The sequence below is a fragment of the Ipomoea triloba genome, chromosome 5 (genome assembly GCF_003576645.1).
Source record: "Ipomoea triloba cultivar NCNSP0323 chromosome 5, ASM357664v1".
Classification (NCBI taxonomy): Eukaryota; Viridiplantae; Streptophyta; class Magnoliopsida; order Solanales; family Convolvulaceae; genus Ipomoea; species Ipomoea triloba.
In genome coordinates, this window is record NC_044920.1 from 19,297,801 (window position 1) to 19,321,847 (window position 24,047).

General features: G+C 31.1%; 13 non-coding genes across 13 annotated transcripts; all 13 read left to right on the forward strand.

Moving 5' to 3' along the window:
- The first annotated feature begins 7,814 nt into the window (after positions 1–7,814).
- On the forward strand, positions 7,815–7,887 carry TRNAF-GAA. Its single transcript has one exon. It is a non-coding gene; the product is annotated as a tRNA-Phe (tRNA).
- Positions 7,888–9,005: 1,118 nt separating this feature from the next.
- TRNAF-GAA lies at positions 9,006–9,078 on the forward strand. The gene has a single exon. It is a non-coding gene; the product is annotated as a tRNA-Phe (tRNA).
- Positions 9,079–10,196: 1,118 nt separating this feature from the next.
- Positions 10,197–10,269, forward strand: TRNAF-GAA. Its single transcript has one exon. It is a non-coding gene; the product is annotated as a tRNA-Phe (tRNA).
- Positions 10,270–11,387: 1,118 nt separating this feature from the next.
- TRNAF-GAA lies at positions 11,388–11,460 on the forward strand. Its single transcript has one exon. It is a non-coding gene; the product is annotated as a tRNA-Phe (tRNA).
- A 2,309-nt stretch (positions 11,461–13,769) lies between these two features.
- TRNAF-GAA lies at positions 13,770–13,842 on the forward strand. Its single transcript has one exon. It is a non-coding gene; the product is annotated as a tRNA-Phe (tRNA).
- A 1,117-nt stretch (positions 13,843–14,959) lies between these two features.
- Positions 14,960–15,032, forward strand: TRNAF-GAA. The gene has a single exon. It is a non-coding gene; the product is annotated as a tRNA-Phe (tRNA).
- Positions 15,033–16,149: 1,117 nt separating this feature from the next.
- Positions 16,150–16,222, forward strand: TRNAF-GAA. Its single transcript has one exon. It is a non-coding gene; the product is annotated as a tRNA-Phe (tRNA).
- A 1,117-nt stretch (positions 16,223–17,339) lies between these two features.
- On the forward strand, positions 17,340–17,412 carry TRNAF-GAA. Its single transcript has one exon. It is a non-coding gene; the product is annotated as a tRNA-Phe (tRNA).
- A 1,118-nt stretch (positions 17,413–18,530) lies between these two features.
- TRNAF-GAA lies at positions 18,531–18,603 on the forward strand. The gene has a single exon. It is a non-coding gene; the product is annotated as a tRNA-Phe (tRNA).
- Positions 18,604–19,720: 1,117 nt separating this feature from the next.
- On the forward strand, positions 19,721–19,793 carry TRNAF-GAA. Its single transcript has one exon. It is a non-coding gene; the product is annotated as a tRNA-Phe (tRNA).
- Positions 19,794–20,910: 1,117 nt separating this feature from the next.
- Positions 20,911–20,983, forward strand: TRNAF-GAA. Its single transcript has one exon. It is a non-coding gene; the product is annotated as a tRNA-Phe (tRNA).
- A 1,117-nt stretch (positions 20,984–22,100) lies between these two features.
- On the forward strand, positions 22,101–22,173 carry TRNAF-GAA. Its single transcript has one exon. It is a non-coding gene; the product is annotated as a tRNA-Phe (tRNA).
- A 1,117-nt stretch (positions 22,174–23,290) lies between these two features.
- TRNAF-GAA lies at positions 23,291–23,363 on the forward strand. The gene has a single exon. It is a non-coding gene; the product is annotated as a tRNA-Phe (tRNA).
- Positions 23,364–24,047: the final 684 nt, after the last annotated feature.

Here is a 24,047-nt window from a genome sequence, read left to right on the forward strand (position 1 = left end):
ACGAGATTGGAGAGAATTGAAAAAGGCTCGAACAAGATTTCTTCAATTTACAATCAAAATTGTGTAAAGATGATTACTGTTGTAGGTGTTGGTGTCGTAGTTATGTTAGTTGCATTTGTATGGTTGAATGTAAGGTTTATGGTGAATAAACCATGATTTCCTTAGCTCTAAAAAAAATCATGATTTCCTTATTATCTTTAACCCAATGTGGTAGCTCAAGTGGCAAGTGAGCTCTAGATTTGATTTCCACAAGTGACGATTCTCCCTAGGCCAGTTCCCGTGCTCGGACAGTTAAACGGACAGAGAAAGACTCGGTGAATTTACCCAAAAAAATGATTTCCTTATCTTTTGTAGGAAATTTACTTCAAAAGCAATTGTAGATGGATTGTTGGACTTCATTTTGATTAATAGATGAATGATTGTTCTTATTGGTTTTGTATCGATTTTTTTTTTTTTTTGGGTTTATGGTTTGTACCAATTTATGTTGGTTAATTCGTTAATATGAATGGTTGTACTAACTTGGTTAATTCATGCATCTTTGTTTTGGTTGTTTTACGTAAAGTAAATAGCTCTGAGAAGTTCTTTACACAAAGTAAATAGCTCCTATAGCTCCTTTCGAGAAGTTGCTTTACAAGAAGGCACAAAAATGCTCTTTCCGATAAATTTCTTTACAATAATTCACAATACAATTACAAAAATAGTAGGTCACAAGTAGATCAAAATACAATTACAAAAATAGTAGGCCACATTCTAAATTGTTCCACTACTAATTTTTCTTGCCCAATATACTTGCATTCCTTCTAACAGATAACACTTGTTGTCCTCTTTGTCCAGGCTACAGAATGAGTAAAACTTAATAGATTAGTCATACTAATTATAACATCTAAACTCCATACTATATTAATTTAACATTATGATTCACTTACATTTAATATTTGTGATCCACTATTTGGGTTGATATACATACCAAAGCCACTATACCTTTTTCTTTATTTAGCTATTCTAGAACCAGAATTAGAAGCTGAAGCAGAAACAGGTGTTTGAATGTCCCTTTTGTTTACAAATGGAATATGTCATAATTTGACCTTGCCTTTGAAAATTTTGCAACTAGGGGTTCATTAGGCTCACGTGTTCTTTTCTTCTTTCGCCTATCAGTCATAAGCCTTGGTAAACGGGCTAATATATTTCTTCAGAACTTGTCCTAGGTCAACTGATTTCACCATTAAGTGTATGGATAGTGTGACTATAAATCTTTTTGTAAGCATACTTGAAGTAGAATTTATGAATGAATTGAAGTTTTCTAGATATTTTCCTTTATCAAATATGACACACAATGCATATACACAAGGTATAGCTGTGAGATCCCAAGATCTACATGAACATGTTTTATCTTCTAGCTTTACTTTGAATTGTTCCCTTCCTTTTCTAATCTCATACCCATCATCCCCATAGAAGTCAACATGCCAACCTATACTTTCAAATATGTTCTCATTTAGCTTTTTAATTATTTTAGGTTCAAACTTACCATGCCATTTCTCTACCACTTTCTTATATCTTGCAACCCTTGTCATTATAGTAACCCTTATATCCTCCAACATCTTAATTATTAGTTTGCTTATTGCCTTCACGGTTGTTGCATTAAATGCTTCACACATGTTGTTATCTACAGAATCACATTTCACTTCAGTTCTCATAAATGCCTTGCACCATAACTTTGCAGGATAGTTGGCCAAATCAGCTTTAGCTTGTATATCTTTTAAATCCAATTGATCAACCATTACATTGAACTACTTTTGAGTTGTTGCATTTGCACACATCCAAAAAGACATTTTCAAGACCTTGTCTTTGTGTTTCTTGCTCCAATTAGCAGGTATATGTTTAGCACAGTTCTTGTGTTAAATATTTGGTAGAAGTTCTTAGATCACATTGACTAGTCCTTGCACAAATACAAACTGCATAAGTCAAACATAAAATGAAATAGAAAGTGACCAAGATAGAAAAAATCACTTTAAAGTTACCTTTTGTTGATATGAAATTATTATTGTCTAGTGAAAGCTATTGTTGATACCCGGCCAAGTCCTATACCAATAATTGTAAAAAAGAACTATCTCCAAGAATATGTATTTTAATTTCTATCTCAATAATTCCCAAGCTCAGGGCCGTTCTATTAAAAGTAGGGTCCCTGTCTAATAGTTTAATTTAGACCTTCACTATTTTTGTTTTGAGATGCAATCTAATGAAATATAATAGAGTAAAACGAAAAACACAAAGATAATAATAAAGAGACAAGAACATAGGCGAAGAGATATTTTTTTAATATTTAAATTTCACTATAATATACAAAGAGATATCTATTTCTAAAAGTAAGAAACATAATCCAAAAACACCTATGAAATATAAAGATACAAGTCTAGAAGATCTAGAAAATCTCTATAACTAAGATAATTGAGTCCAAATCCTTATAGACTTCAAGTTATTGTATTTTATGAAAAAAATTAAAAGTCCTTTCAAAAAAAAATGACAAAAATGAAAAGTAATAATTTTTTTAATCTAAATATAATGAATAAAATTCAACAAAGAAAAAAATACATTTCAAAATTTAATTTAAAATTAGTGATATTTCTGTGCATATTTAAATACAAATTTATTCACCCAAATTTCGATGTCAATTACTTCTAAAATTTTATTTTCACTTACAATTAAGACCAATATATTGATTCTAAAAAAATATTTATCAAGTATAAAAATATTAAACTATACATAAAATATTTTTAAAAGAAAAAATTGGGCCCCCAAAAATTGGGGGCTCTGTGCAGTCGCCCTGGCCCGACATGGCCAGGGCCAGCCCTGTCTTGAGGAAGCACAAGAGGATATGATTCCTAAAGTTTCATATTATGTGCATCAACAATGACCTTTTATTTATTTATTTTCTTTTATTTTCTTCAATTTTTATTCTATTGTTCAAATTAAAAGTAAGGAATGAGAAGGGTAATGAGTTTTATGATTATTAAAAGATTTAAATTCAATTGTAGGCAAACAAACATCATAATGTTAGGAACATAATGTAATAGGTTTTGATGATACCAAATGTAATTCACAATCCCCTAAGTCTCGAAGGATAGGAAATCCTTGTAAGTTCGACAAGTAAACTAAGAGCGAAAATACAACCGGGTAATTGAGCTCAACTCGGAAAATATTTAAGCTTAAGGTAAACTTGTTTGAACATCTTAGAAAGTTTCGTGTTGTAACCTTATAGATAGATCAGAAGAAGGCACGAGACAACACTAGAGGAATAAGGGTCTGCGAGACATCAACTAAGTCTTGAGACATAAGCAGAGTTCGAGAGATGGGATCTCTCGAGACATCAATCCAGTTCGAGACATGGGATCGAGACATCAACTAAGTCTCGAGACATAAGCAAAGTTCGAGAGATGGGATCTCTCGAGACATCAATCCAGTTCGAGACATGAGATCGAGACATCAAGTGGTCGAGACATCAACATTGGTCTCGATGAACTGGTACTTCTCCAAAGGGCTGAATGGCAATCAACATGCATAGATAAAGTAATCTAAGTTTGGAGAAGAAGAATTTCATGGAGATAAGATATTAAGGAAGTGCCAAAAGCTATATGATGGAACAACCAGAAGTGGATGCCACGTCAGAATTCCACAACAAACAGATAGAATATGCACCAATCCAAGGTCGGTCTTATTCCCTAAAACGAGGATCAATGGGAATATAAAAAGAGTAACTTTTACCAAAAGCAGTAAGTGGAGCATGGACTCAAGAAAGTGGATTATGGGATATTCACTACAAGACAAAGGGTTCAAGTTACAAGACCACCACTCCATGAAACATGCTAAAATTATGCAAGTCCCATGATCAGCATGGGAGACAGATTTCAAACGGAATAATTTTCCCTCCAACGGAATTATTCCTCAACTCTCATATATAAGGACGTGAAGACACAAGTGAAGTAGAGTTAGTGATTTTCGAATAAGAAGTGTCTGTTTCAAACGTTCAAGTGCAAGTGCTTAATCGGAATATCATCCTGATATTCACAACAGCGAGAAAAAACACATCTTAGTGTTTGAGAGAGTTACAAAGTTACAAAGTCTACACATCTAGAAGGTGACCGAGGCTGCTCTACAAGGAAGTCTATTCAACGATAGCTTTCGGTCAGATTGGAGATTGTTACACTCAACCTGTGACAACCGGAACAACCTTGCTTTGGAGAAAGCAAGAAGAGGCGGAGTAACCTGGGAGCTGTCTTGTGAAGATCCTAAGGCTTGAGGCGGGCTTGGTGATCAAAGCTCAAGTGCTCGAGAGGTGGAGTAACAAGAAGCGGGGCGAAAAACCTGAGGCTTGAGGCGGGCTTCGTGATCAAAGCTCAAGCACTCGATATTGTACTAAAAAGGGAAATTTTAATGCAATCCTTCTAGGGAGTTTCTAGAAGAAGAGTGGACGTAGGCGGGTTGGCCGAACCACTTAAAAATCTCTCTCGCATTTACTTTCTGCTTTTATCTCTCGCTATCTAACTCTCGAACTGCACTGCATATAATCACACCTCTCGAACTAACTCAAACTCGTGCTAATTAAAAAGGGGATAACTTTTCCGCTGCGCATAAAACTTTGTCTTCATCTTGTGAGGTATCGGACCTAAACATCCTAAGTCCAATACACACGAGAGGTCGAAAAAGATTTGCAAAATCTTATACAAGTCTATTCACCCCCCTCCCCTCTAGACTTATACCCCATCCCCTTGGGACCAACACATAATAGGTATCAAATCCAATAGTAAAGTATAAAAGTCCCTAACCGAACGCTACCTATATTTTCATTTCGTGAACTAAACGCCACATTAGTTTATTTTTTTTTGTTTTTTTTTATTGAGTACTACTGACTCTGTGACAATGTAGTATCTGTTCATAACTACTTTCTCAATCTATTAAAGCACAACGAGTCAACATTAGTTTATTCACAATGAGTTTTACACACTTTACTTGTCTTGGTTTTATTGGAAAATTAAAAAAGTTGTAACATATATATTAAAAAAAAAAACTAATCAGAGCAGGCTATGACTATATTATATAATAGTATTGCATATGAAATAATTGTGTTGTAAATTTGTAATTCTGTAGGCAAAGTGGTCAAATAGGCTCCTAAACTTTATTAGAAAAGTTAATTAGGTTTCTGAACTTTTAAAAGTATAATTAAACCCATCAACATGTTCTTTTAGTGTATAAAAGCTCAAAATCCCTTTAGTAACATATAATAGCAAGTCACTAGAGTTCCAGCGATACTTTTGTCAACTTCGGCGATGTTCTGACCAACTATGGGGACTATCATCCAACGACCAGCGATTGCCAAATGGTTGCCGACCGCCTTCTCTAACAGAAGAAGGAGACCAACTCGGTCACCTTCTCATGCTAGAGAAAGCAACCGGTGACCGTTTGGCAGTCTCCGAAATTGGTCGGAGCGTCGCCAAAATTAATTAGAGTGTCATCGTAATTTTAATGACCTGTTATTACATGACACTAAACGATTCTTAAGCATTGATGCATTAAAATAATATATTGATAGATTAATTACATCTTTTAAAATTTAGATACCTAATTAACTTTTTAAATAAAGTTTAAGTCACTATTTAATCTTTGCATTCTGTAGTGAGTGGGGTTATGGATCCGGGTGAAAGATAAAAAGTACGATGACTAGTCAATTGAAGGCAGCAGTAGTTAGCCGTGAACCAATTTTCAATGATTAAATATCTTTTGACTTTGATAACAAAAATGGAATGGTAGTAGAAATGTCCTATTTTGCTGCCTAAAATCTCGAAAATATCTTTACGCTATCCGTATTTTTGAAAGAGCAAAGCTACATATACAGTTATACACACATAATTACATATCCCTTATATATTTCTCCTCTCGTGGTATCATTTAATTAGTAATTAAATTTATTTTTTAGTTAATAATAAATTAAACAATTCAGAACACTTAATAAATAAAAATCACATAAAAAAATTACCAAAGACCTTATGTGGCATAGTTATGGCTTCTCAAACGAGAGGTCTCAGGTTCAAACACTAGTGTTACTACATTGTAACAAAGTCAATAGTATTCAAGAAAAAAAGTTTGAACAAAAAATTCTAAAAAGAAAAATGTTATTTTTCTTTTTGATATACTTCCTTACAAGTGGATCATGTTTCATATTATGAAATTGCAATTTTTAATTTTTTTCCTCCATAATTTCAGCTCACATTCAAAACATAATATAATAATAATTTTTAAATTAAACAAAAAAGTCAAAATAAGGACACAAAAGCTGTTTTTTTGGACAAATGTTATATTTGCAAATTGCAAGGCTTGGACAAATAAATAAAATAAAATAGAATAAAAATCTAGCATGGTTGTATTTGCATCCCTTTCAATGATGCATGTTATTAATCACAAAAGTTAGGCAAATTATACCATGTAATAGGGTTCATCTTGCATTGTGAATTTGTGGAACATGTTTTAAAATAACATTTAAATTATGTGTATGTATTTAAAAGATTATGATCCTGTTTGGTAAATGACTGTTAGTTGATTGGGTTAGAAAGTATGACTAATTGATAACATTAGCTGATTGTAGAAAATTGTTTAGCAAATTAGCTGTTAGCTGATAGCAGTTTGATATAATTTCTTTTCTCAAAAAGCTAATTGAAAAAGTTGCTTTAAGCAACTTTTTGAATTTTAGCATTTCATAGTTATAGGCACTGTTTGGTAAATAATCAGCCTATCAGCCAATTTTGGTTTATTTGACCACTATTAGTTGTTTGTGGAGTAGTATCATTATAATGATAATTTATTACAGTGAGATGTTGCATTGATGGATTTAAATAGAAACTATTTAATCAATGTTTTTCTTTGTTAGAGTTTATTATTGGCGATTTCTTAAAATATCTAATTTTTATATATGATTATATTATATCATAGGTTCCTTACAAGTTCTGAAGAAAAAAAAATAGTTTAAAAATCCCGAAAAAATAATCCAAACAAATCTTGTATGTAAATAAGTTTTTCACCAATTCTAATTTCAAATTGTAAGCTTTACAAATTTTAATTGATATAGATTTGTTTTCAATTTTTTTTTTTTGCATATTAATAACTATATATTAAATAATAACAAATGATTTTTGTTTCATATTCTTTTATCAGTGTAATTATCCTAGATTTTAATTTCGAATTTACAATAGAAAATAATTATAAAAACCGCCTAACACTCAAATCGTGGGGATAACTCAGTTGGGAGAGCTTTATGCTAAAGATCTAAAGGTCTTGTGTTCGATCCATAATCACTGCAAATAAAGCCAATTGTTATTTATAAAACACTAACAAATATTTCTCATCTTTCTATTTTCAAACTACCGCCTTTTTTAATTTTTTGACAAATAAATTTTTTTTTTTATTTTTGCTTTTGCACAAATCAAATTCTTGACACAGAATCACGATGGAGTAAACTATTTGAATATTTTTATACTAACCTTATATTGATCATCAATAAATAGTTTGAAAATCCCGACAAAATAATTCAACAAAACTTGCATGTAAGTAAGTTTTTCACCCATTCAAATTTCAAATTGTAAGCTTTACAAATTTTAATTGATACAGATTTGTTTTAAGACATTTTATTGCATATTAATAACTATATAATAAATAATAACAAATGATTTTTGTTTCACATTCTTTTATCAGTGTAATTATCCTAGTTTTTTAATTTGGAATTTACAATAGAAAACAATTATTAAAACCGAGTATGTAACACTCGTACTGCGGGGATAGCTCAGTTGGGAGAGCGTCAGACTGAAGATCTGAAGGTCTCGTGTTCGATCCACGATCACCGCAAATAAAGCCTCGTGTGCGTAAGATGGGATCAACAATAACTATTTACAAAACACACTAGAAACTAACAAATATTTCTCATCTTTCTATTTACAAACTATCGCCTTTTTTAATTTTTTGACAAAAAAAAATGTTGTTATTTTTTGTTTCCGTGCTTTTGCACAAATCAAATTCTTGACACAAATCATGATAGAGAAAACTATTTGAATATTTTTATACTAACCTTATATTGATCATCAATAAAATTCAACCATGCACTCAAAACTACCACACACAAACCAAGCCAATTGAAACCTTCAAAACAAATCATCTTTCATGTGTGATAACCCATACTCCATCTAGTCTTTCTGGTGTATTACGATGTGGTGTTGCCATATATATCCCTACTAGGAGTACCATAGATCTACAAGATTTAGAGAATTGTGCTTATTGTTAGTGATATCTCACCAAATCTGTTTCTCCTTAGTTATGGCATTTACCCCACTCTGTAATCACTATCATGGTTAGAGTCGAACTGAAACACATTTTCAAACATTGTTACTCATCTTCACCCTCCCTCTCAAACCCTCTCTGTCAATTGTCAAACCACGGCTAGTTAGTGGAGTAGTGACATTTGAAGTGGATTTATGGATTAGTTTCATTTATATGATTGTTAAATAAAGTTTGTTGAGTAGTAGCATTATAATGACAATTTATTACAGTGAGATGTTGCCTTGATTGATTTAAATAGAAACTATTTAATCAATGTTTTTCTTTGCATGAGATTTATTATTTGTGATTTCTCAAAATATCTAATTTTTATATACGGTGGTAATATATCATAGGTTCCTTTCAAGATCTGAAAAAAAAATAAATAGTTCGAAAATCCCGACAAAATAATTCAACAAAACTTGCATGTAAGTAACTTTTTCACCCATTCAAATTTCAAATTGTAAGCTTTACAAATTTTAATTGATGCAGATTTGTTTTAAGACATTTTATTGCATATTAATAACTATATAATAAATAATAACAAATGATTTTTGTTTCACATTCTTTTATGAGTGTAATTATCCTAGTTTTTTAATTTGGAATTTACAATAGAAAACAATTATTAAAACCGAGTATGTTACACTCGTACTGCGGGGATAGCTCAGTTGGGAGAGCGTCAGACTGAAGATCTGAAGGTCTCGTGTTCGATCCACGATCACCACAAATGAAGCCTCGTGTGCGTAACATGGAATCAACAATAACTATTTATAAAACACTATAGAAACAAACAAATATTTCTCATCTTTCTATTTACAAACTATCGCCTTTTTTAATTTTTTGACAAAAAAAAATGTTGTTATTTTTTGTTTCCGTGCTTTTGCACAAATCAAATTCTTGACACAAATCATGATAGAGAAAACTATTTGAATATTTTTATACTAACCTTGTATTGATCATCAATAAAATTCAACCATGCACTCAAAACTACCACACATAAACCAAGCCAATTGAAACCTTCAAAACAAATCATCTTTCATGTGTGATAACCCATACTCCATCTAGTCTTTCTGGTGTATTACGATGTGGTGTTGCCATATATATCCCTACTAGGAGTACCATAGATCTACAAGATTTAGAGAATTGTGCTTATTGTTAGTGATATCTCACCAAATCTGTTTCTCCTTAGTTATGGCATTTACCCCACTCTGTAATCACTATCATGGTTAGAGTCGAACTGAAACACATTTTCAAACATTGTTACTCATCTTCACCCTCCCTCTCAAACCCTCTCTGTCAATTGTCAAACCACGGCTAGTTAGTGGAGTAGTGACATTTGAAGTCGATTTATGGATTAGTTTCATTTATATGATTGTTAAATAAAGTTTGTTGAGTAGTAGCATTATAATGACAATTTATTACAGTGAGATGTTGCCTTGATTGATTTAAATAGAAACTATTTAATCAATGTTTTTCTTTGCATGAGATTTATTATTTGTGATTTCTCAAAATATCTAATTTTTATATACGATGGTAATATATCATAGGTTCCTTCCAAGATCTGAAAAAAAAATAAATAGTTCGAAAATCCCGACAAAATAATTCAACAAAACTTGCATGTAAGTAACTTTTTCACCCATTCAAATTTCAAATTGTAAGCTTTACAAATTTTAATTGATGCAGATTTGTTTTAAGACATTTTATTGCATATTAATAACTATATAATAAATAATAACAAATGATTTTTGTTTCACATTCTTTTATGAGTGTAATTATCCTAGTTTTTTAATTTGGAATTTACAATAGAAAACAATTATTAAAACCGAGTATGTTACACTCGTACTGCGGGGATAGCTCAGTTGGGAGAGCGTCAGACTGAAGATTTGAAGGTCTCGTGTTCGATCCACGATCACCGCAAATAAAGCCTCGTGTGCGTAACATGGAATCAACAATAACTATTTACAAAACACACGAGAAACTAATAAATATTTCTCATCTTTCCATTTACAAACTATCGCCTTTTTTAATTTTTTGACAAAAAAAAATGTTGTTATTTTTTGTTTCCGTGCTTTTGCAAAAATCAAATTCTTGACACAAATCATGATAGAGAAAACTATTTGAATATTTTTATACTAACCTTGTATTGATCATCAATAAAATTCAACCATGCACTCAAAACTACCACACATAAACCAAGCCAATTGAAACCTTCAAAACAAATCATCTTTCATGTGTGATAACCCATACTCCATCTAGTCTTTCTGGTGTATTACGATGTGGTGTTGCCATATATATCCCTACTAGGAGTACCATAGATCTACAAGATTTAGAGAATTGTGCTTATTGTTAGTGATATCTCACCAAATCTGTTTCTCCTTAGTTATGGCATTTACCCCACTCTGTAATCACTATCATGGTTAGAGTCGAACTGAAACACATTTTCAAACATTGTTACTCATCTTCACCCTCCCTCTCAAACCCTCTCTGTCAATTGTCAAACCACGGCTAGTTAGTGGAGTAGTGACATTTGAAGTGGATTTATGGATTAGTTTCATTTATATGATTGTTAAATAAAGTTTGTTGAGTAGTAGCATTATAATGACAATTTATTACAGTGAGATGTTGCCTTGATTGATTTAAATAGAAACTATTTAATCAATGTTTTTCTTTGCATGAGATTTATTATTTGTGATTTCTCAAAATATCTAATTTTTATATACGGTGGTAATATATCATAGGTTCCTTTCAAGATCTGAAAAAAAAATAAATAGTTCGAAAATCCCGACAAAATAATTCAACAAAACTTGCATGTAAGTAACTTTTTCACCCATTCAAATTTCAAATTGTAAGCTTTACAAATTTTAATTGATGCAGATTTGTTTTAAGACATTTTATTGCATATTAATAACTATATAATAAATAATAACAAATGATTTTTGTTTCACATTCTTTTATGAGTGTAATTATCCTAGTTTTTTAATTTGGAATTTACAATAGAAAACAATTATTAAAACCGAGTATGTTACACTCGTACTGCGGGGATAGCTCAATTGGGAGAGCGTCAGACTGAAGATCTGAAGGTCTCGTGTTCGATCCACGATCACCGCATATAAAGCCTCTTGTGCGTAAGATGGGATCAACAATAACTATTTACAAAACACACTAGAAACAAACAAATATTTCTCATCTTTCTATTTACAAACTATCGCCTTTTTTAATTTTTTGACAAAAAAAAATGTTGTTATTTTTTGTTTCCGTGCTTTTGCACAAATCAAATTCTTGACACAAATCATGATAGAGAAAACTATTTGAATATTTTTATACTAACCTTGTATTGATCATCAATAAAATTCAACCATGCACTCAAAACTACCACACATAAACCAAGCCAATTGAAACCTTCAAAACAAATCATCTTTCATGTGTGATAACCCATACTCCATCTAGTCTTTCTGGTGTATTACGATGTGGTGTTGCCATATATATCCCTACTAGGAGTACCATAGATCTACAAGATTTAGAGAATTGTGCTTATTGTTAGTGATATCTCACCAAATCTGTTTCTCCTTAGTTATGGCATTTACCCCACTCTGTAATCACTATCATGGTTAGAGTCGAACTGAAACACATTTTCAAACATTGTTACTCATCTTCACCCTCCCTCTCAAACCCTCTCTGTCAATTGTCAAACCACGGCTAGTTAGTGGAGTAGTGACATTTGAAGTGGATTTATGGATTAGTTTCATTTATATGATTGTTAAATAAAGTTTGTTGAGTAGTAGCATTATAATGACAATTTATTACAGTGAGATGTTGCCTTGATTGATTTAAATAGAAACTATTTAATCAATGTTTTTCTTTGCATGAGATTTATTATTTGTGATTTCTCAAAATATCTAATTTTTATATACGGTGGTAATATATCATAGGTTCCTTTCAAGATCTGAAAAAAAAATAAATAGTTCGAAAATCCCGACAAAATAATTCAACAAAACTTGCATGTAAGTAACTTTTTCACCCATTCAAATTTCAAATTGTAAGCTTTACAAATTTTAATTGATGCAGATTTGTTTTAAGACATTTTATTGCATATTAATAACTATATAATAAATAATAACAAATGATTTTTGTTTCACATTCTTTTATGAGTGTAATTATCCTAGTTTTTTAATTTGGAATTTACAATAGAAAACAATTATTAAAACCGAGTATGTTACACTCGTACTGCGGGGATAGCTCAAATGGGAGAGCGTCAGACTGAAGATCTGAAGGTCTCGTGTTCGATCCACGATCACGACAAATGAAGCCTCGTGTGCGTAACATGGAATCAACAATAACTATTTATAAAACACTATAGAAACAAACAAATATTTCTCATCTTTCTATTTACAAACTATCGCCTTTTTTAATTTTTTGACAAAAAAAAATGTTGTTATTTTTTGTTTCCGTGCTTTTGCACAAATCAAATTCTTGACACAAATCATGATAGAGAAAACTATTTGAATATTTTTATACTAACCTTGTATTGATCATCAATAAAATTCAACCATGCACTCAAAACTACCACACATAAACCAAGCCAATTGAAACCTTCAAAACAAATCATCTTTCATGTGTGATAACCCATACTCCATCTAGTCTTTCTGGTGTATTACGATGTGGTGTTGCCATATATATCCCTACTAGGAGTACCATAGATCTACAAGATTTAGAGAATTGTGCTTATTGTTAGTGATATCTCACCAAATCTGTTTCTCCTTAGTTATGGCATTTACCCCACTCTGTAATCACTATCATGGTTAGAGTCGAACTGAAACACATTTTCAAACATTGTTACTCATCTTCACCCTCCCTCTCAAACCCTCTCTGTCAATTGTCAAACCACGGCTAGTTAGTGGAGTAGTGACATTTGAAGTGGATTTATGGATTAGTTTCATTTATATGATTGTTAAATAAAGTTTGTTGAGTAGTAGCATTATAATGACAATTTATTACAGTGAGATGTTGCCTTGATTGATTTAAATAGAAACTATTTAATCAATGTTTTTCTTTGCATGAGATTTATTATTTGTGATTTCTCAAAATATCTAATTTTTATATACGGTGGTAATATATCATAGGTTCCTTTCAAGATCTGAAAAAAAAATAAATAGTTCGAAAATCCCGACAAAATAATTCAACAAAACTTGCATGTAAGTAACTTTTTCACCCATTCAAATTTCAAATTGTAAGCTTTACAAATTTTAATTGATGCAGATTTGTTTTAAGACATTTTATTGCATATTAATAACTATATAATAAATAATAACAAATGATTTTTGTTTCACATTCTTTTATCAGTGTAATTATCTTAGTTTTTTAATTTGGAATTTACAATAGAAAACAATTATTAAAACCGAGTATCTAGCACTCGTACAGCGGGGATAGCTCAGTTGGGAGAGCGTCAGACTGAAGATCTGAAGGTCTCGTGTTCGATCCACGATCACCGCAAATAAAGCCTCGTGTGCGTAAGATGGGATCAACAATAACTATTTACAAAACACACTAGAAACTAACAAATATTTCTCATCTTTCTATTTACAAACTATCGCCTTTTTTAATTTTTTGACAAAAAAAAATGTTGTTATTTTTTGTTTCCGTGCTTTTGCACAAATCAAATTCTTGACACAAATCATGATAGAGAAAACTATTTGAATATTTTTATACTAACCTTGTATTGATCATCAATAAAATTCAACCATGCACTCAAAACTACCACACATAAACCAAGCCAATTGAAACCTTCAAAACAAATCATCTTTCATGTGTGATAACCCATACTCCATCTAGTCTTTCTGGTGTATTACGATGTGGTGTTGCCATATATATCCCTACTAGGAGTACCATAGATCTACAAGATTTAGAGAATTGTGCTTATTGTTAGTGATATCTCACCAAATCTGTTTCTCCTTAGTTATGGCATTTACCCCACTCTGTAATCACTATCATGGTTAGAGTCGAACTGAAACACATTTTCAAACATTGTTACTCATCTTCACCCTCCCTCTCAAACCCTCTCTGTCAATTGTCAAACCACGGCTAGTTAGTGGAGTAGTGACATTTGAAGTGGATTTATGGATTAGTTTCATTTATATGATTGTTAAATAAAGTTTGTTGAGTAGTAGCATTATAATGACAATTTATTACAGTGAGATGTTGCCTTGATTGATTTAAATAGAAACTATTTAATCAATGTTTTTCTTTGCATGAGATTTATTATTTGTGATTTCTCAAAATATCTAATTTTTATATACGGTGGTAATATATCATAGGTTCCTTTCAAGATCTGAAAAAAAATAAATAGTTCGAAAATCCCGACAAAATAATTCAACAAAACTTGCATGTAAGTAACTTTTTCACCCATTCAAATTTCAAATTGTAAGCTTTACAAATTTTAATTGATGCAGATCTGTTTTAAGACATTTTATTGCATATTAATAACTATATAATAAATAATAACAAATGATTTTTGTTTCACATTATTTTATGAGTGTAATTATCCTAGTTTTTTAATTTGGAATTTACAATAGAAAACAATTATTAAAACCGAGTATGTAACACTCGTACTGCGGGGATAGCTCAAATGGGAGAGCGTCAGACTGAAGATCTGAAGGTCTCGTGTTCGATCCACGATCACCGCATATAAAGCCTCTTGTGCGTAAGATGGGATCAACAATAACTATTTACAAAACACACTAGAAACAAACAAATATTTCTCATCTTTCTATTTACAAACTATCGCCTTTTTTAATTTTTTGACAAAAAAAAATGTTGTTATTTTTTGTTTCCGTGCTTTTGCACAAATCAAATTCTTGACACAAATCATGATAGAGAAAACTATTTGAATATTTTTATACTAACCTTGTATTGATCATCAATAAAATTCAACCATGCACTCAAAACTACCACACATAAACCAAGCCAATTGAAACCTTCAAAACAAATCATCTTTCATGTGTGATAACCCATACTCCATCTAGTCTTTCTGGTGTATTACGATGTGGTGTTGCCATATATATCCCTACTAGGAGTACCATAGATCTACAAGATTTAGAGAATTGTGCTTATTGTTAGTGATATCTCACCAAATCTGTTTCTCCTTAGTTATGGCATTTACCCCACTCTGTAATCACTATCATGGTTAGAGTCGAACTGAAACACATTTTCAAACATTGTTACTCATCTTCACCCTCCCTCTCAAACCCTCTCTGTCAATTGTCAAACCACGGCTAGTTAGTGGAGTAGTGACATTTGAAGTGGATTTATGGATTAGTTTCATTTATATGATTGTTAAATAAAGTTTGTTGAGTAGTAGCATTATAATGACAATTTATTACAGTGAGATGTTGCCTTGATTGATTTAAATAGAAACTATTTAATCAATGTTTTTCTTTGCATGAGATTTATTATTTGTGATTTCTCAAAATATCTAATTTTTATATACGGTGGTAATATATCATAGGTTCCTTTCAAGATCTGAAAAAAAATAAATAGTTCGAAAATCCCGACAAAATAATTCAACAAAACTTGCATGTAAGTAACTTTTTCACCCATTCAAATTTCAAATTGTAAGCTTTACAAATTTTAATTGATGCAGATCTGTTTTAAGACATTTTATTGCATATTAATAACTATATAATAAATAATAACAAATGATTTTTGTTTCACATTATTTTATGAGTGTAATTATCCTAGTTTTTTAATTTGGAATTTACAATAGAAAACAATTATTAAAACCGAGTATGTAACACTCGTACTGCGGGGATAGCTCAAATGGGAGAGCGTCAGACTGAAGATCTGAAGGTCTCGTGTTCGATCCACGATCACCGCATATAAAGCCTCTTGTGCGTAAGATGGGATCAACAATAACTATTTACAAAACACACTAGAAACAAACAAATATTTCTCATCTTTCTATTTACAAACTATCGCCTTTTTTAATTTTTTGACAAAAAAAAATGTTGTTATTTTTTGTTTCCGTGCTTTTGCACAAATCAAATTCTTGACACAAATCATGATAGAGAAAACTATTTGAATATTTTTATACTAACCTTGTATTGATCATCAATAAAATTCAACCATGCACTCAAAACTACCACACATAAACCAAGCCAATTGAAACCTTCAAAACAAATCATCTTTCATGTGTGATAACCCATACTCCATCTAGTCTTTCTGGTGTATTACGATGTGGTGTTGCCATATATATCCCTACTAGGAGTACCATAGATCTACAAGATTTAGAGAATTGTGCTTATTGTTAGTGATATCTCACCAAATCTGTTTCTCCTTAGTTATGGCATTTACCCCACTCTGTAATCACTATCATGGTTAGAGTCGAACTGAAACACATTTTCAAACATTGTTACTCATCTTCACCCTCCCTCTCAAACCCTCTCTGTCAATTGTCAAACCACGGCTAGTTAGTGGAGTAGTGACATTTGAAGTGGATTTATGGATTAGTTTCATTTATATGATTGTTAAATAAAGTTTGTTGAGTAGTAGCATTATAATGACAATTTATTACAGTGAGATGTTGCCTTGATTGATTTAAATAGAAACTATTTAATCAATGTTTTTCTTTGCATGAGATTTATTATTTGTGATTTCTCAAAATATCTAATTTTTATATACGGTGGTAATATATCATAGGTTCCTTTCAAGATCTGAAAAAAAATAAATAGTTCGAAAATCCCGACAAAATAATTCAACAAAACTTGCATGTAAGTAACTTTTTCACCCATTCAAATTTCAAATTGTAAGCTTTACAAATTTTAATTGATGCAGATCTGTTTTAAGACATTTTATTGCATATTAATAACTATATAATAAATAATAACAAATGATTTTTGTTTCACATTATTTTATGAGTGTAATTATCCTAGTTTTTTAATTTGGAATTTACAATAGAAAACAATTATTAAAACCGAGTATGTAACACTCGTACTGCGGGGATAGCTCAAATGGGAGAGCGTCAGACTGAAGATCTGAAGGTCTCGTGTTCGATCCACGATCACCGCATATAAAGCCTCTTGTGCGTAAGATGGGATCAACAATAACTATTTACAAAACACACTAGAAACAAACAAATATTTCTCATCTTTCTATTTACAAACTATCGCCTTTTTTAATTTTTTGACAAAAAAAAATGTTGTTATTTTTTGTTTCCGTGCTTTTGCACAAATCAAATTCTTGACACAAATCATGATAGAGAAAACTATTTGAATATTTTTATACTAACCTTGTATTGATCATCAATAAAATTCAACCATGCACTCAAAACTACCACACATAAACCAAGCCAATTGAAACCTTCAAAACAAATCATCTTTCATGTGTGATAACCCATACTCCATCTAGTCTTTCTGGTGTATTACGATGTGGTGTTGCCATATATATCCCTACTAGGAGTACCATAGATCTACAAGATTTAGAGAATTGTGCTTATTGTTAGTGATATCTCACCAAATCTGTTTCTCCTTAGTTATGGCATTTACCCCACTCTGTAATCACTATCATGGTTAGAGTCGAACTGAAACACATTTTCAAACATTGTTACTCATCTTCACCCTCCCTCTCAAACCCTCTCTGTCAATTGTCAAACCACGGCTAGTTAGTGGAGTAGTGACATTTGAAGTGGATTTATGGATTAGTTTCATTTATATGATTGTTAAATAAAGTTTGTTGAGTAGTAGCATTATAATGACAATTTATTACAGTGAGATGTTGCCTTGATTGATTTAAATAGAAACTATTTAATCAATGTTTTTCTTTGCATGAGATTTATTATTTGTGATTTCTCAAAATATCTAATTTTTATATACGGTGGTAATATATCATAGGTTCCTTTCAAGATCTGAAAAAAAAATAAATAGTTCGAAAATCCCGACAAAATAATTCAACAAAACTTGCATGTAAGTAACTTTTTCACCCATTCAAATTTCAAATTGTAAGCTTTACAAATTTTAATTGATGCAGATCTGTTTTAAGACATTTTATTGCATATTAATAACTATATAATAAATAATAACAAATGATTTTTGTTTCACATTATTTTATGAGTGTAATTATCCTAGTTTTTTAATTTGGAATTTACAATAGAAAACAATTATTAAAACCGAGTATGTAACACTCGTACTGCGGGGATAGCTCAAATGGGAGAGCGTCAGACTGAAGATCTGAAGGTCTCGTGTTCGATCCACGATCACCGCATATAAAGCCTCTTGTGCGTAAGATGGGATCAACAATAACTATTTACAAAACACACTAGAAACAAACAAATATTTCTCATCTTTCTATTTACAAACTATCGCCTTTTTTAATTTTTTGACAAAAAAAAATGTTGTTATTTTTTGTTTCCGTGCTTTTGCACAAATCAAATTCTTGACACAAATCATGATAGAGAAAACTATTTGAATATTTTTATACTAACCTTGTATTGATCATCAATAAAATTCAACCATGCACTCAAAACTACCACACATAAACCAAGCCAATTGAAACCTTCAAAACAAATCATCTTTCATGTGTGATAACCCATACTCCATCTAGTCTTTCTGGTGTATTACGATGTGGTGTTGCCATATATATCCCTACTAGGAGTACCATAGATCTACAAGATTTAGAGAATTGTGCTTATTGTTAGTGATATCTCACCAAATCTGTTTCTCCTTAGTTATGGCATTTACCCCACTCTGTAATCACTATCATGGTTAGAGTCGAACTGAAACACATTTTCAAACATTGTTACTCATCTTCACCCTCCCTCTCAAACCCTCTCTGTCAATTGTCAAACCACGGCTAGTTAGTGGAGTAGTGACATTTGAAGTGGATTTATGGATTAGTTTCATTTATATGATTGTTAAATAAAGTTTGTTGAGTAGTAGCATTATAATGACAATTTATTACAGTGAGATGTTGCCTTGATTGATTTAAATAGAAACTATTTAATCAATGTTTTTCTTTGCATGAGATTTATTATTTGTGATTTCTCAAAATATCTAATTTTTATATACGGTGGTAATATATCATAGGTTCCTTTCAAGATCTGAAAAAAAATAAATAGTTCGAAAATCCCGACAAAATAATTCAACAAAACTTGCATGTAAGTAACTTTTTCACCCATTCAAATTTCAAATTGTAAGCTTTACAAATTTTAATTGATGCAGATCTGTTTTAAGACATTTTATTGCATATTAATAACTATATAATAAATAATAACAAATGATTTTTGTTTCACATTATTTTATGAGTGTAATTATCCTAGTTTTTTAATTTGGAATTTACAATAGAAAACAATTATTAAAACCGAGTATGTAACACTCGTACTGCGGGGATAGCTCAAATGGGAGAGCGTCAGACTGAAGATCTGAAGGTCTCGTGTTCGATCCACGATCACCGCATATAAAGCCTCTTGTGCGTAAGATGGGATCAACAATAACTATTTACAAAACACACTAGAAACAAACAAATATTTCTCATCTTTCTATTTACAAACTATCGCCTTTTTTAATTTTTTGACAAAAAAAAATGTTGTTATTTTTTGTTTCCGTGCTTTTGCACAAATCAAATTCTTGACACAAATCATGATAGAGAAAACTATTTGAATATTTTTATACTAACCTTGTATTGATCATCAATAAAATTCAACCATGCACTCAAAACTACCACACATAAACCAAGCCAATTGAAACCTTCAAAACAAATCATCTTTCATGTGTGATAACCCATACTCCATCTAGTCTTTCTGGTGTATTACGATGTGGTGTTGCCATATATATCCCTACTAGGAGTACCATAGATCTACAAGATTTAGAGAATTGTGCTTATTGTTAGTGATATCTCACCAAATCTGTTTCTCCTTAGTTATGGCATTTACCCCACTCTGTAATCACTATCATGGTTAGAGTCGAACTGAAACACATTTTCAAACATTGTTACTCATCTTCACCCTCCCTCTCAAACCCTCTCTGTCAATTGTCAAACCACGGCTAGTTAGTGGAGTAGTGACATTTGAAGTGGATTTATGGATTAGTTTCATTTATATGATTGTTAAATAAAGTTTGTTGAGTAGTAGCATTATAATGACAATTTATTACAGTGAGATGTTGCCTTGATTGATTTAAATAGAAACTATTTAATCAATGTTTTTCTTTGCATGAGATTTATTATTTGTGATTTCTCAAAATATCTAATTTTTATATACGGTGGTAATATATCATAGGTTCCTTTCAAGATCTGAAAAAAAATAAATAGTTCGAAAATCCCGACAAAATAATTCAACAAAACTTGCATGTAAGTAACTTTTTCACCCATTCAAATTTCAAATTGTAAGCTTTACAAATTTTAATTGATGCAGATCTGTTTTAAGACATTTTATTGCATATTAATAACTATATAATAAATAATAACAAATGATTTTTGTTTCACATTATTTTATGAGTGTAATTATCCTAGTTTTTTAATTTGGAATTTACAATAGAAAACAATTATTAAAACCGAGTATGTAACACTCGTACTGCGGGGATAGCTCAAATGGGAGAGCGTCAGACTGAAGATCTGAAGGTCTCGTGTTCGATCCACGATCACCGCATATAAAGCCTCTTGTGCGTAAGATGGGATCAACAATAACTATTTACAAAACACACTAGAAACAAACAAATATTTCTCATCTTTCTATTTACAAACTATCGCCTTTTTTAATTTTTTGACAAAAAAAAATGTTGTTATTTTTTGTTTCCGTGCTTTTGCACAAATCAAATTCTTGACACAAATCATGATAGAGAAAACTATTTGAATATTTTTATACTAACCTTGTATTGATCATCAATAAAATTCAACCATGCACTCAAAACTACCACACATAAACCAAGCCAATTGAAACCTTCAAAACAAATCATCTTTCATGTGTGATAACCCATACTCCATCTAGTCTTTCTGGTGTATTACGATGTGGTGTTGCCATATATATCCCTACTAGGAGTACCATAGATCTACAAGATTTAGAGAATTGTGCTTATTGTTAGTGATATCTCACCAAATCTGTTTCTCCTTAGTTATGGCATTTACCCCACTCTGTAATCACTATCATGGTTAGAGTCGAACTGAAACACATTTTCAAACATTGTTACTCATCTTCACCCTCCCTCTCAAACCCTCTCTGTCAATTGTCAAACCACGGCTAGTTAGTGGAGTAGTGACATTTGAAGTGGATTTATGGATTAGTTTCATTTATATGATTGTTAAATAAAGTTTGTTGAGTAGTAGCATTATAATGACAATTTATTACAGTGAGATGTTGCCTTGATTGATTTAAATAGAAACTATTTAATCAATGTTTTTCTTTGCATGAGATTTATTATTTGTGATTTCTCAAAATATCTAATTTTTATATACGGTGGTAATATATCATAGGTTCCTTTCAAGATCTGAAAAAAAATAAATAGTTCGAAAATCCCGACAAAATAATTCAACAAAACTTGCATGTAAGTAACTTTTTCACCCATTCAAATTTCAAATTGTAAGCTTTACAAATTTTAATTGATGCAGATCTGTTTTAAGACATTTTATTGCATATTAATAACTATATAATAAATAATAACAAATGATTTTTGTTTCACATTATTTTATGAGTGTAATTATCCTAGTTTTTTAATTTGGAATTTACAATAGAAAACAATTATTAAAACCGAGTATGTAACACTCGTACTGCGGGGATAGCTCAAATGGGAGAGCGTCAGACTGAAGATCTGAAGGTCTCGTGTTCGATCCACGATCACCGCATATAAAGCCTCTTGTGCGTAAGATGGGATCAACAATAACTATTTACAAAACACACTAGAAACAAACAAATATTTCTCATCTTTCTATTTACAAACTATCGCCTTTTTTAATTTTTTGACAAAAAAAAATGTTGTTATTTTTTGTTTCCGTGCTTTTGCACAAATCAAATTCTTGACACAAATCATGATAGAGAAAACTATTTGAATATTTTTATACTAACCTTGTATTGATCATCAATAAAATTCAACCATGCACTCAAAACTACCACACATAAACCAAGCCAATTGAAACCTTCAAAACAAATCATCTTTCATGTGTGATAACCCATACTCCATCTAGTCTTTCTGGTGTATTACGATGTGGTGTTGCCATATATATCCCTACTAGGAGTACCATAGATCTACAAGATTTAGAGAATTGTGCTTATTGTTAGTGATATCTCACCAAATCTGTTTCTCCTTAGTTATGGCATTTACCCCACTCTGTAATCACTATCATGGTTAGAGTCGAACTGAAACACATTTTCAAACATTGTTACTCATCTTCACCCTCCCTCTCAAACCCTCTCTGTCAATTGTCAAACCACGGCTAGTTAGTGGAGTAGTGACATTTGAAGTGGATTTATGGATTAGTTTCATTTATATGATTGTTAAATAAAGTTTGTTGAGTAGTAGCATTATAATGACAATTTATTACAGTGAGATGTTGCCTTGATTGATTTAAATAGAAACTATTTAATCAATGTTTTTCTTTGCATGAGATTTATTATTTGTGATTTCTCAAAATATCTAATTTTTATATACGGTGGTAATATATCATAGGTTCCTTTCAAGATCTGAAAAAAAATAAATAGTTCGAAAATCCCGACAAAATAATTCAACAAAACTTGCATGTAAGTAACTTTTTCACCCATTCAAATTTCAAATTGTAAGCTTTACAAATTTTAATTGATGCAGATCTGTTTTAAGACATTTTATTGCATATTAATAACTATATAATAAATAATAACAAATGATTTTTGTTTCACATTATTTTATGAGTGTAATTATCCTAGTTTTTTAATTTGGAATTTACAATAGAAAACAATTATTAAAACCGAGTATGTAACACTCGTACTGCGGGGATAGCTCAAATGGGAGAGCGTCAGACTGAAGATCTGAAGGTCTCGTGTTCGATCCACGATCACCGCATATAAAGCCTCTTGTGCGTAAGATGGGATCAACAATAACTATTTACAAAACACACTAGAAACAAACAAATATTTCTCATCTTTCTATTTACAAACTATCGCCTTTTTTAATTTTTTGACAAAAAAAAATGTTGTTATTTTTTGTTTCCGTGCTTTTGCACAAATCAAATTCTTGACACAAATCATGATAGAGAAAACTATTTGAATATTTTTATACTAACCTTGTATTGATCATCAATAAAATTCAACCATGCACTCAAAACTACCACACATAAACCAAGCCAATTGAAACCTTCAAAACAAATCATCTTTCATGTGTGATAACCCATACTCCATCTAGTCTTTCTGGTGTATTACGATGTGGTGTTGCCATATATATCCCTACTAGGAGTACCATAGATCTACAAGATTTAGAGAATTGTGCTTATTGTTAGTGATATCTCACCAAATCTGTTTCTCCTTAGTTATGACATTTACCCCACTCTGTAATCACTATCATGGTTAGAGTCGAACTGAAACACATTTTCAAACATTGTTACTCATCTTCACCCTCCCTCTCAAACCCTCTCTGTCAATTGTCAAACCACAGCTAGTTAGTCGAGTAGTGACATTTGAAGTCGATTTATGGATTAGTTTCATTTATATGATTGTTAAATAAAGTTTGTTGAGTAGTAGCAATATAATG